Below are 14,662 nucleotides of genomic sequence, written 5' to 3' on the forward strand. Positions count from 1 at the left end.
AAATAGTTTGAACCAAATTTCAAATTGTTCTTGAGTTACATTTCAAATTTTAATCATAGTGAAATTTTAATTTGTACACATATCCTAGAATTTTATCCCCTTAAGCCCAATGTTCTAATTCAAGTCCAACTTAAAACATGTACATGTTCAAAATTTAGTTAAACAAATCGTAATTTGAACTTGAAAGCTCACATGTCAGGTAATTAGTTAAATCGAAAGCTCACATGTCCTAAAATTGAAAGCACGTGTCCTAATTAGTTAAATTGAAAGCGTACATGTGTCCTAAAATTGACAAATTAAGTGAAATAGAAAGTTCAATATAATTAATTTTACAGACTCCTAATTTCATCCCCTTAAGACAAGTGGTGTTCGAATTTATTTCCCTCAAGGTGCACATGTCAGGTAATTAGTGTACACACATACGTATAAGTTCATAATTTTCATAATTAGTTACTTTATGACAATTTGAATTGAACACATCGAGTTAAAAATGAAAGAGTAAAAGTTCAATTTAGAAAATTAGTTATTCCACCAAATTTCAAATTGTTCTTGAATTACATTTCAAATTAGGATTTGTTTCTATCTCATATCAAGTGGATCGTCTCATTCTTGGATAACATTTAATATTTTCTCATGATCATCAATATGGAGCCTCCAATTACATATTCCAGGTCCTTTGACTAGATGAAGAGTTAGACCAGTGGCAATAACATGGTTACTATATTGATATACCTTATTGTTAGGTTGATAATCAGTGAAATGAATCCCATTTTTAAGTACTTTTCTTTGCTTCAAATATGTTCCCTGTACAACAATAGAACCTACACATGTACACATTTAAAAAATACATCAATCTTGAATTTAAGTCAAAGAATTTGAATTCATAAAAAACATAGATACTTGACATACATGTACATAATTCAACTATATACTAACCTGTGGGAAAAATAATTTCATCACTTTTTTCAGTCTTTGTTAGCTTCTCTCTTTCCATGGTGCAACGTAATAAATAATAGCTAATACCTTCTACATTTTCTGATTCTGCCATGACTACAAAAACATTTCCTACACAAACTTATATATGTCAAAATTCTGGATACATGTCATGTACATAAGTACATATATATAATAAAAATTAACCAAAATTATGAAAAATTTATACATGTACATGATCCAAGTATATATATAGCTCATACATACCAACTCTAATCAATCCTAAAATATAGTTATAATCACTAGAGATCAATGGAATATCATCATAGTTTTCATCCTCAAACTCATTCGTATTAATAACATCTAGTGGCACCAAAGTCCATTCACCCACATATCCACGTTCTTGATTAATGCAACCATCATAGTCTTCATCAATACAATTAGGACAAAAACATGAGTATTCTCTTGTGTAAAATGACCACACATTACTATTTGTACTCATAACTGAATGCAAAGATCGTGTCTTCTCTACCCTCTTACATGCATGCATTAATCTTCTATCAACACCTGAATGTACACAAGGTCCATAATTTAGTTAGAGATCATCTAAGGTAACATATTAAATATAAATTTAAGATTCAATTCAAAAATATGAACAAATTAATTTATATATACCTGATACCTCCCAAAACACTCTAAATGGTATGACTCAATCCACTTGTGATGATGTGTTATCTATATTTGTTGGCACCAAAAAATGTGTTTTGCACCACTCAACCACATCATGAGCATTATTAATGTCATATCCTTTATAGTCCATTTGATACTTTCTTAAAGCACGTTTGATACAAGCTCCTGCACCATCATGCTCACCCTTTCCATGTCCACTCTCAAAAAAAATCCAAATGTGTGGTATATTAAGGTATCGATGATATCTACATAATGCATAAAATGGTCTAGCTAATTTAAATTGTGTTGCACATCCATCTGACCATACAAAAAAAAAATCTATTTTAATGTTTTTTTTTTTCAAATATTCAAAAAATGTCTTAAAACAATGTTCCACAAAATGTGTGTCATGTTCTTTGTCATCACTAATGTAAAAGTGATACTCTTTTTTAATGACTCGTGCTTGATCTATACTTTCCACATCATCCAGATCAATTTGTGCATGTTGATAAGACACTTGAACCATAATAGTAACCTGCTTTGTATAGTAGTATTATGCTTGAAGTTTTTTTTGAGATACAAAAGAGTAATTCTCTACAAAGTCAACAAAAGATAGAATTGTTCCGAGTGGGAAAGTTTCTCTTAGTGTTTAAAATTGTTCTGCTTGCCACTTAGCAAAAAATGCATGGCGTATATATGGTTGAATCAATTTATGAAAATTTGACATAAATTCTCCAGCCGATATCTCATCCTCTACATATTCTAACCTTTTTTATTTTTTTCTAGCTTTTGTTTCTAACTTATGTACTTATATCTCTTACATTTTACCATCCTTGTCATATTAGTATCTTCTTCTCTCAAAGGAAATTTAGTCAAGTTACCACATGTTTCACAAGTTCCTCTTATGAAATCTATTGAACACTTATTGTACAATCATTTGGTTTCTCACATAAGATTGATGTTATGAATTGACTCAGTCGTTTAGGAAAAGTATTTTGAGAAGTTCCACCACTTTCTTCTATCATCTTTTGAAACCCTTCATGGTACAAATCAAATTCAACATAATATTGACAACAACATGTTTCAAAAGATTTATTTATCTTCACAAAATAGGGCTTCAATCTTTCAAACATTGTTTGTCCAATCTTTATGTTAGGATTTAAATTACAAAATGAGAGATACAATTCATGTTGAGTGACATCCAACCAATGTTTTGTGTGTTGAATATATTCCTTAGGCCCAATCCTCTACTTGATGATATCTCTTATATTTGGTGAAGGACGAGTATTATCAATCCAAAATTGAATAACTAAGTTCTTAACTATTTCCCCAATCTTGTCGAATTGAGGAGCTCTACACATTAGTGCCCAATTGCCTTCTAATGTACTATCATTCAAATTGTTTCTCCTTTTCAGATAATGTAGTACTATCTTCTGAATATACCCGAAATGAGATGATAATGAAGAGATCTATCTTTTTGGGGATGTTTTCTTATTTAAAATAGATGTCAGTATCACTCTTCATGCAATGGATTTATCTGCAGATCTAGTTTTTTTCCCAATGGAATTTAACCCTTCCTTAACACTTTCAACAATATCTTTCTCTAGTTTAGAAGTCCTCTTTTTTTTACTTGTATCTATACCCAATAGTCTCAGTGGCTCTTTTAATTCATCTTTAAGAAGTGAAATCGATAATAGTTGAGTTTTCTCCACTGTTGATAGATTCTCAAATTGCACAATTATGTCTTTAGACTTTTTATTCAATTTCCTCTTCGTAGTATGTGTAGGTTGATTAGCATATTCTCCCAATTTTTCCACATCAATTTCAATTAAATGATCTATGTTTCTATGATTAATTTTTCTTTTCAATCTTTGAGCTAAATTAACATTCTCATTTGTTGATTGATATCAGGCTGCACAAGAAAAAATGAAACAAAGTCTTAAGATACAATCTCTTTAGGGGACATATATGTATACATATATACATGTTTAACTTGAGTTAAATATTATGTACTTGATTAAATTATCTAACCTTCAGATGGTCCTTCTTCAATATCCATTGCTTCATCTTCAATTTCCTCATGTCCAACATTTTCATCATCTACTAGAGTTGCACGTGCACGATATAACAAATAAAATCAAGTAAGTTTATAAGGGGAAATATTGCTCACTAAATTTAAAAATTAAAGATATAAAGTTTGATAGAGACCTAGAAATCTAGAGAGATCTATATTATATACTTGCAAGAGATGCACATGTACCTGTTTGAACTTGGGATGAACCTTCTCTAATGTCAATAGGTTGTCCTAGTTGACTACGTCCTAAATAAATTCATTTATTTAAATTTAATCATAATCTAATAAACCTTAATGAACTATAAATTATTAACATAATTGAATAAACAAGGTAATTCTCGTGCTAAATAAATTCATAATTTAAATTTATTCATAATGTAATATTTACACTAAGGACTAAATATGGACATAATTGAATAAACCCTAATGGCCTAAATATGAACATAATTTCAAATAAACTCTTAATATTAAGTTAATAGTAATGCTAATTTAAGATAAATATCATATTCCTAATTGGATTTAAACCCTAATCCTAACTAAATAAACTAATTAAATACATTGGAAAAAAGATTGTGCATGTGTACTTGATCTAAGATAGTATCTTGCTAGTGTTTTTTGATGATTTTCATCTTCTTGTTCCTTAGTTCTTCTTCGTGCATATTTACTTGCTCTTTTATCTTTATTGCCCATGTCATAAATTCTTCCTCCAAATTTTAAAAATAGGTTGAAGTTTGTCAAATATTTCTTTCTTCCCAATTCAAAAGCCAATAACTTGATTTCACATAAATGTAAACTGAAAAAAATGAAACTCATATTTATATTTTTTTTAAATTCTTTAAAAAAACCTCCTTATTAGCCGACTAGGGAAAAACCCCTAGGGGCCAACTAGAGAAACACCCCTAGGGGCGGACTAGGCGAGATCCCATGCTATGTTTCCATAGTTTCGATCGAAACTACCTTAGTACTAAGTTCAATGATATGACCTGATTTCTAATGCAACTAAATTGTTGATTACAAATCCTAATTTTGGCTTGTATACTTGATTAATTGGTTCCATCCAACATTTCCTTCATTAATCGAGTGAGCTCAGTTAACACTCAACTTCTACAAACTTTCCTTTGTCACCTGAGTGAACTCAGTAGACATTGTCTTTTGAACTAGGCAAACTCTGGAATGCTCAACAGACATAGGAAACTGTCTTTAATACCTGAGTGAGCTCTGCATAAACTAACTGGAAATGATATGACATTTTGTGTAACATCAAAGACTATACACAATTAATCAATTATTTCCAATAATCTCCCTATTTGGCATTGATGGCAACACAACATGTCATGCAATGAAATTTTAGAGAAAGAATAAAGTAAGGAACATATTCTTAGTTTTAGTCTGATTCTCATCCATGAGAACTCCCTCTACTAGTGTGAACACCTTCTTCCTTCAGTTTCACCCTCTATCTGCAAACTTCTGCCTTTGATATCTTCCTCTTTGTTATCTCTTGAAGTGATAAAATTTCTGATAGATATGACATCAAACTTCTCCCTATTTGACATCTCATGCCAAAGACAATGTTGAGTAAATATCAATGTCCCTCATGTACTCATTCATTTGAAATGTGCCTTTGTTTATACTACTTCAACTAATTGATCTTCAACATGCTCTATTTGATGCATCACTAAACTTCATTTAGTGAGCTTTGGATAGGGGAATGACCCCCTCTTAGATATAGAAATGCATCCTTAGGTAATGGCTTAGAGAATATGTCTACAATTTTTTCTTTTGTATTTACATATTCCAATCTTTCCTCTTTATCTTGTATTCTCTCAAAAAATGATATTTTATAGCAATGTGTTTTTTTTTGTATGCATCACTAGATTCTTTGATATATTAATTGCATTGGTGTTATCATAGCATATAACCATTGGATCCTTGATCTCTATCTTCATACCTACCAACAGTTGGTTGAACCAAATAATATTAAAATAGTTGATTGTTGCTGCCACATATTCTGCCTTTGTTGTGGACTAAGAAATACAATTTTGTTTCTTGCTTGCCCAAGATACTAGTCTTTTATCAAGAAAGAATGTTCCACTATTGGTTCTCTTTCTCTTATCAACACTTCATGCCCAATCAACATCTGTGAATACTTTCAAATCCAAATTGCCTCCTTTTTTGTACCATAAACCATATTCTTCAGTACCTTTTAGATATCTCATGATTATTTTGATTGACATCATGTGATTTTTTTTGGGATTTGCTAAGAATATTCCCACCATACTGACTACTAATGCAATATTAGGCCTTTTATGCACTACATGCTACAATTTTCCAATCATTGATCTATATGTGGTTTGATCTACCTCCTTGGAATCATCATTTTTGGAAAGTTTATGTCCAGTAGACATAGGAGTTCCAACTGGTCTTAAGTATTCCATTACAAATTTCTTTAGTATCTCCTTGATATATTTAGATTGAGAAATGTAGATACCATCTTTCTTCTACTGGATCTACAATCCAACAAAGAATTCTATCTCTCCAAACATAGACATCTCAAATTCTTTACTCATTTCTTCTAAAAATGCCTTGCACAAGTCATTATTTCCCATAAATAAAGTGTCATCCACAAATATTTTTGCCAACGCAATCTTCTTGTCTGGTCCTTCTTTGATATATAGACTATTGTTATCATTTGTTCTTTGAAAACCAATCTTTATCAAGTAGTTATGAAGTCTTGCATACCAAGCTTTAGGAGCTTACTTGAGACCATATAATGCTTTGTGTAATTTGTAGATCATATCTCTTTTTTTGGGATCTACAAAACCTTCAGGTTGTTCAATGTAGACTTCCTCATCAAGGATTCCATTCAAGAATGCAGATTTTACATTCTTTTGATAAACTTAAAAATCTCTATGAATTGCATATGCTAGTAAAGTTCTAACACCTTCTAATCTTGCAATAGGAGCAAAAGTTTCACCATAATCAATGCCTTCTTCTTGAGAATAACCTTTACATACTAACCTTGCTTTGTTTCTAGAAACTTCTCCATCTTCATTTAGCTTATTTCTAAATTTCCACTTTGTGCCAATTACATTTTTATCCTTGGGTCTAGGAACAAGAGTCCAATTTTTGTTCTTCATATGTTCTATTTTCTCATTCATTGCTTCAATCCAACTTTCATTATCCAAAGCATATTTAATATTTCTAGGTTTAAATTTAGCAAGAAAACATGTACCTTTCAATTTGTTTCTTGTCATTGTTCCATCTAACTAGTCTCCAATGATCTAATCAGGTGCATGATGCCTTCTAAAATATCTTGCTAACACAAGTACTTTGGATTTTGAATTTGTTTCACTAATTTCTTCATGATCTTTTGTATTAAGCTCAGGTCCCATTATCTGTGACTCGGGTCCATCAGACTCAGTTTGTTCTAACAATAGCTCAATAGCTATTGATTGTGACTCGGGTCCTTCAAATTGTGACTCAGGTTGCACTAATTGCAACTTAGTAACTTTTGGAGATTTTGGGGACTCGAGAGGTGAGGCCTCCTGACTTCCAAATAGATTTGTCAAAGTATTAGGTTCATAGTAAACAAATCTTTTGTAATCCTCAGGTTCTTTGTTGCTTTCTTCTTCACTCTTTTTTGCAAACTCATCAATTCTCACATGTGCACTTTCTATGATTTTATAAGTAGAAAAATTCAAACATTTGTATGATTTACTTTTTTAGGATTATCCTAGGAATATGCCTTCATCACCTTTGACATTAAATTTACTTTTACTAGTTTCTTTCGAGATATAACATTTGCTACCAAATACTTTCAAGTAACTTACATTAGGTTTGTAGCTATACCATAGTTCATAAGGAGTTTGATTTGAGTCTTTCTTCAATTGTACTATGTTCAAGGTATGCACTACAATACTAATTGCTTCCTTCTAGTATTTGATTGCAACATTCTTTTTTATCATCAATATTCTTACACAATCCCTGATGGATCTATTCCTTCTTTCAACTATACCATTTTGTTGAGGTGTATCAGGGGCTGATACCTATCTCTTAATACCTTTTTCAATGTAGAATTCATTGAACTCATTGGAAATGAATTCACCACCTCTGTCTAATCTCAAACATTTCAGCTTCTTTCCAGTTTCTTTCTCTACTCTTGCCAAACACCACTTAAATTTTTGAAAAGCTTCAGATTTTTCTTTTAGATGCAATAGTCATCATTCTAGAATAATCACCAACAAACAGAATGAAAAACTTATCTCCACTAACTCTCTATTCCAATAGGTCCGCGTAAGTCTGTATGTACAAGCTCTAAGACTTCTTCAAAATCATAGTTTTTGCTTTTGAAACTAGTTTTTCCCATCTTACCAATTTGACGATTTTTGCATAGACCCATATAAAGTTTCCTCGAGCTAGGAATACCTCTTACTCTTCTATTTTTGCTTATCTTGACTGAGTTATCAAAGTTTACATGACATAATCTTTTGTGCCATAACCAGCTTTCTTCTACTTGGGTAATAAAACATGAACTTTCACTAAGATCTAGATAGAATAGATTACCTTTTGTTTGTTTGCTAGATCCAACCAGATTTCCTTTTCCATCCAAGAGTTTTGCCTTCTCATTCATGAATTCTACCTTGAATCCAATGTTATTCAATTGTGCCACACTTAGTAGATTATGCTTTATTCCTTCAACCCAATAAGCATTATCACATCTAAGTTCATTGTTTAATGAGATACATCCTTTTCCCTTTATGCAACATGGTTCATTGATTCCAAATCTCACACCACACCATCATAATGTTCCATGTGCTCAAACTTTTTATTGTCTCTAGTCATATGATGTGAGCAGCCATTATCAATAATCCATGTATCATTTTTTCTAACATGAGAGATAAGTACCATTTTATCTCCATCATTAGATTCATCTTTTACGGCAATATTTACCATTTAATCTTCATTGTTATCAGAATCTTTAGCCATAAAAAATATTTCTTACCTTTGTCTGTGTAGTCCTTATAGTTTTTGAATTCCTTCTTTCCTTTGTACTTATTGCTTTTATTTTCATCTTTGTCTTCTCTATTTGGGCACCTTGCAGCAATGTGACCAACTTCTTCATAGGAAAAATAGATTAGAAGAATCTTACCTTTGTACTTTCCTCTACCTTTGGAATATTCCCTTGCAAGTAGGGCTTCAACAACTTCAAAATCATTTTCTAAACTTTCTTCTTCTTCTTCACTTTCTAATTAATTGGCCTTTGATTTCTTACCATTTTTCTTGAGTAAAAGCTTTTCTTCAAATGCAAACTCAATACCTTTGGAACTAAGGACATAGTTATCATAGTTATCGAACTCAAAAGCTATCACTCTTCCAACTAGAGCATCCAAAGTTATATTTCCATTTGGATCACATCTCATTTCTTGAATAATAGATACTCTAATTGCATAGATAGGAAGAAGGGTTATGAGTACCTTGCTTACAATTGTTTTGTCATCAATGTCTCCTCCAAATGCTTTGATTGCGCTCACACTTGCTTTAATTCGCTCAACATGCTTTGCAATGTTTTCATCTTCTCTCATCTTCATCTAATCAAATTGTCCTTTGAGATTTTTGTCTTTATCTCTTCTTACATTATCATCTCCTCCATAGATGGCTTTTAGTTTGATCCACATATCAGAACCTATAGTGCAACTTTTGACTTCATCAAATTCAACATAATTAAGAGCAAGAGCTATGTCAATCATCATGATGTTATGACTTTTCTTTTCAGCAATATCTTCAACTAATAATGTTCTAGTAGGAGTCTAGTATTCACTATCAAGATATTTACAACTTGAATCACTAATAGTTGCCAAATGTAACCTCATAAGTCCTTGCCATGCTACAAAGTTGTCTTAGTTCAACTTGGGAATCTCTCTTCTGTAAGACATCGTGATCTTTAGCTTTGGTCCTTAAAACCCTCTCTACAAGCACCAAAAGCTCTGATACCAATTGTTGGAAATATAAGAGGAGTAACTAAGAGGGAAGGGGTGAATTAGTTACCACAAAAATAAACCTTAGATCCCTTAGATGTCAATATAAATCAAAACTAAACTCTGTTGAAACTTAGTAAACACACAAGAAAAATGTTGTAACTTGGTAAACACTAAAATAGCTCAAAAAATTCTTAATATGAAAATCCAAAATATCATCTATGATTGATATTACTTTAACATAGTTGCAAACACATAAGAGAAATAGCATGAACACAAGATTTTGACGTGGAAACTCAATTTGGGGAAAACCACAAATTATAACTAGTTACTAATTTTCACTCTTCTGAAGTAAGCCCTCTTAGGAACCAACCCTGTTAAAGGTTACAAAACACACTATTAGGTGTGACCCTGTTAGAGGATTTAATCACCCTGTTAGGAGTGGCCATGTTAGAGGTCTTTAGACAATTCAATAGAAATGTCACTTTGTTAGAGGATTTACAAATAATTGTTAAGCCAACTCTATTAAGAGATTTAGATCACTGCTACAATGGTTAAAGACTAACAATGATATGACCTGATTTACGATGTAATTAAATTATTTATTACAGATCTTAATTATGGCTTGTATACTTGATCCTTCTTGATGGAATGTATGTTTGCATCTCAACAAGGATATTTTTCTTATCCTTCTAATTCGCTTCCTCTTAGCATCATCAAATATTCAATTATGTTCCACACATTAAATCCTCAACTTGACCTTATATTTATTTCTTACAAATTTTCAAGTCATCTTAAATATAACTTAGAATAATTAATATTCATCTTCTCAATTGGCTAGAAGAAACAAACAATTCAATTGAACTCAATATTGTAAAATAAGAAAATCCTTTGTTAGCTGACCCTGCTCAGTAGATACTAACTCAAAGTGATTTTCCTATGTTAACCAAGTGAACTTAGTTAACATTGCATATTCACAAAGTTCCTTTGGTCACTGAGTGAGTTTGGTTAACACTAGTTTCATCCAACATTTCCTTCATTAATCGAGTAAGCTCAATTAACACTCAACTTCTATAAACTTTCCTTTGTGGCCTGAGTTAACTCATTAGACACTGTCTTCTGAACTAGGTAAACTCTAGAATGCTTGAAAGATACAGGAAACTATCTTCAATGCCCAAGTGAACTCAACATACACTGACTAGCAATGATATGACATTTTGTGTAACATCAAACATAATACACAATTAATCAATTATTTCCAACAATATTTGGATAAGAACAAATGGTGTTTACAAACACCTTGTAAAAATTGTGAGTGGTAAGGCTCACCTTATTCTTAATGAAACCCCTAGATGAACTAATTCAACAACAATGAACCATTACCAATAATAATTAACAAGCATATAATACAATTTTACTCCATGTCTTGATGCAATAACTTATATACAATTTTTGCTTAAGTTTGAGCATCAAAATAGTCCCATATAAAAGTAAGATTCAGAGAAAAGGATAAATTGGAATTGTTCCCATATATAAGTTTTTTTAATGTTAGGTCCAAAGAAGGAAAGAAAAACATACAAAAAATATGAATAGTAAACAATAAATGCAACTATAGCTTTTATCTAAGCAAAAAGAAGCCAGCAACAAGTGATAAGCAACCAATGATATATATCTAGTGAATGTTATTATTATATAAACAATAAATTACATCCTATGAAATATCTTTGATAATGGTGAATAATCCCAATATGGTATCAGATTGATATTGAACAAAGTAAATCACAATAATAAAGAGGAAAATAATAAATCATCGTAAAATATTCTTTTGAAGATCCTTCATCAAAGACTTGCCAGAGATATTATGTCGAGTTGCTCCCACTATAGACACATAGATCCTAACTTGGTTAGACCTCTCCATGTAATATTTATAGATGATCTTCAGATTCATACATTGTTAATCATCCTAGCAATCAATGACTTCTGATTAGGACAATCCAACACACCTAATCCATATTATTCATTTGCTTCTACAATCTAGGTTTTTTTGACATTTAGAGAATCTCACACCAAAAAAATCCAATCATAGAGGTTGTGGGATCTATCATAAGAAGGTTTAAATGTTTGAGAAACTTGTAGTTCTTGCAGGGTTAGGACTTTGCAACAATGAGTTGCTACCAGCATAAGAATTATCTTTGTCTCTAAAAGAAAAAGCACTATAGCACCCAATAGAGCCTTCAAGAAAGCATTTCCCCCCCACCAACAAATTGCCTCCAGCATTCAAGGATTTGGAAGCCTCATGAAAAATACAAGATTTCTCAGTTTGCATTTCCTGTTGAGATAATGGGTGTTGCACACATTGCATAATATTGTTATTTTATTATTTTATTTTATTATGTAATGTTGTACCTAGATGGATGTGCAACATGTAAAGATTCCCATAGAATATTCTTCATGAGTTGTATTGTAACATTGTGAAAATATTTTATGTAATTATTTAATATTGGGGGAAAAGAATTAAATGCCCAATATTAAATGTGGGGTCAGTGGGTTAGGTAGCACATGGTTTTAGCACATGGTTTATGTAATACCATTTAGTGGTTTTGTGGGACTTTCTACTATATAAGTAGCCACAACGGTAGTTGTTGTGAGAAAGAGAGAGAGTGACAAGGAGAAGACAAAAGACAAGAGTCGAGCAGGACAAGGCTTGACAGGTTAGCCAAGGGAGCATTTGTGAAGGTTGAAAGCATGGCATGGGATGTGTGGATTCATGCTTGTTCACATAGTTTGCTCGGTTGTGGCTATGGCCATGAAGGCTTCCATGGTTGTATGGAAATGGTATTTTTTTGCTGAATAATACATGATGATGGATGCTTTTGGAGGCTGGGTTTTTCCCTCAATGAGGGTTTCCTAGGGTATATCTTGTGTCACATTTTGTGGGTATGTTGTCTATTCTCTTGCATGTGGATTTTAATTTCATGTTTATTTCAGATCTATTATGGGTTATGTGGAAATGGTTATATTCTTTATTGCCAAGTTTCCTTACAAGTGGTATCAGAGCTATGGTTTTATTATTGTAACCCTAGGTTGAATCCATGGGAATGCATGAGAGGATAAAAGAAAAGGGCAAGATATATGAATAATTATTGTAGATCTGAGAGTTTTGGGTTTGCTGTTATGATGGGATGTTAAAATATTTGGGCATGTGAAATTGTTTGACAAAAATATTTTTTCGGATGTTTCATTTAAATGAGGGTTTTGGGGGGTAGCTTGCAGAAATGACCTCCTCAGTAAAAACATACCTCACCATTGGATCCGAGTCGACATTTCCATAAATTTTGATATATAATATGCCCTAGTTTGGTCATGTTCAGAGGAAATGAAAGAGTTTTTTGGTTTCAGCCCATGATGGCCGTCAAATTTAATCTCGTCGGAATTTTCGTCATTGAAAAAATAAAAAAATAAAAAATCATACTGCAAAATGGTAAAAAGACTATCTTAGTAAAATGGCCATAACTTTCTCTCAGAATATCAGATTTCAGAGTTCTTATAGGCGTTGGAAAGCTAATTTAGAGCACTACAAGATGGTGTAGGTTTGGTTCTGTGATTTTAAAAAATTTCAGGTTTTAAGAGCCCTAAAGTCAGATGTTATTTATTTTGAGCACGGATTAGGGCATAACTTGGGCATACAGAGTCAGATTTTGGACTTCGAGTAGTCAACGGAAATCTCTTGGAGAGCTCTACACATTGGTTTAGATTTGGTGCAAGTTTGGCATGATTTATTTGGTGATAGATTGATCTAAATAGTTTATTGATATATTTTGACTATGGTAACATTGTGAGTTTATGGCATTGGAGATTTAAGATTTGATGTCATTGTATACTCAATTCATATCTCAGATTGGTCTCATGATGATATGGTTATCAGTGTTTGGTTTGGATATGCATGATGACTTGTTGGGTCTACAAGTTGTGCAGTGTTGTAAGCGGTCTATACTTACAGGTTGCATTTATAGCTTGGTTATGGGTTGTCTTTGCCCATTGATCTTTCATTATTGATGCATATTCAGATTGGTGGCTTGGATTTGGGTTGTCTATGCCCTAAGTCACATGATTTACTATTTTATTCATGTATAAAGGATGAGATGTTGTTACCAAGTACAGTCATGGTGGAGGATTGTGGTTGACTATTTTATGCTGACAGGTTGGACACTATGAGAACCAGATGCTTAGTTCATGGATGTGATCATGGTGTCATAGATTTTGGCATGACATGATTGGTTATACAGGTACATCCTTGATGTTCATTAGCTTGGATTTTTGATTCAGTTATGGTGGTATATCTTCTTGGTTGAGGATCATGGTTATTTGGTTTCTTTTGAGGAGCTCATGATGTGCACTTTTGAGTTCTTTGATGGTTTGATGCCTTGGTTGATTCTCATTGTTAGAGGATGGATTTTTTTTCATCATTATGTCATGGATAGCTTGGATACATGGTTTAGTGGGAGCTTGTGACAGTGATGGGGTGACAGTGCAGGATTAGTTCCTAGTTTGATTTGAATCTTCATATAGGAGATGGATTTTATGATGCCATAGGTGACTTGGTACCATGGTTGAGTGGGAGTTGTTGGCATTGATATATTTATTGAGTGTGTGTAGATGTTGGAGGTTTGTCTTAGATCCTATTGCTGCAGAAGCGTCTTTGACATTTGCATGATGCACTTGTTATCTTCATGGTGTTTGAAGATGGTTAGATCTTGAGGACTCATGAAGTTCTTGGTTATCTTCATGGTATGTGGAGATGATTCTTCCTAGTATGTGGAGATGGTTTTTCTTTATGGTGTGTGGAGATGATTGCATCTTGAGGACTCACAGGGTTCTTGGTAAAGGTGTGGTTTATGCTTTTATTTGGCATGTTATCCTTGGTGTGAGGATGGTTTCTTTATTATGTCATGGTATACTCTTGATACGCGTTTAGAGTTGTGACATGTTATAGTATGTTCATATGGAGCAT

Source organism: Cupressus sempervirens, chromosome 3, assembly GCF_028749045.1.
Source record: "Cupressus sempervirens isolate cs-2001-9-10 chromosome 3, ASM2874904v1, whole genome shotgun sequence".
In the NCBI taxonomy this organism is placed as follows: Eukaryota; Viridiplantae; Streptophyta; class Pinopsida; order Cupressales; family Cupressaceae; genus Cupressus; species Cupressus sempervirens.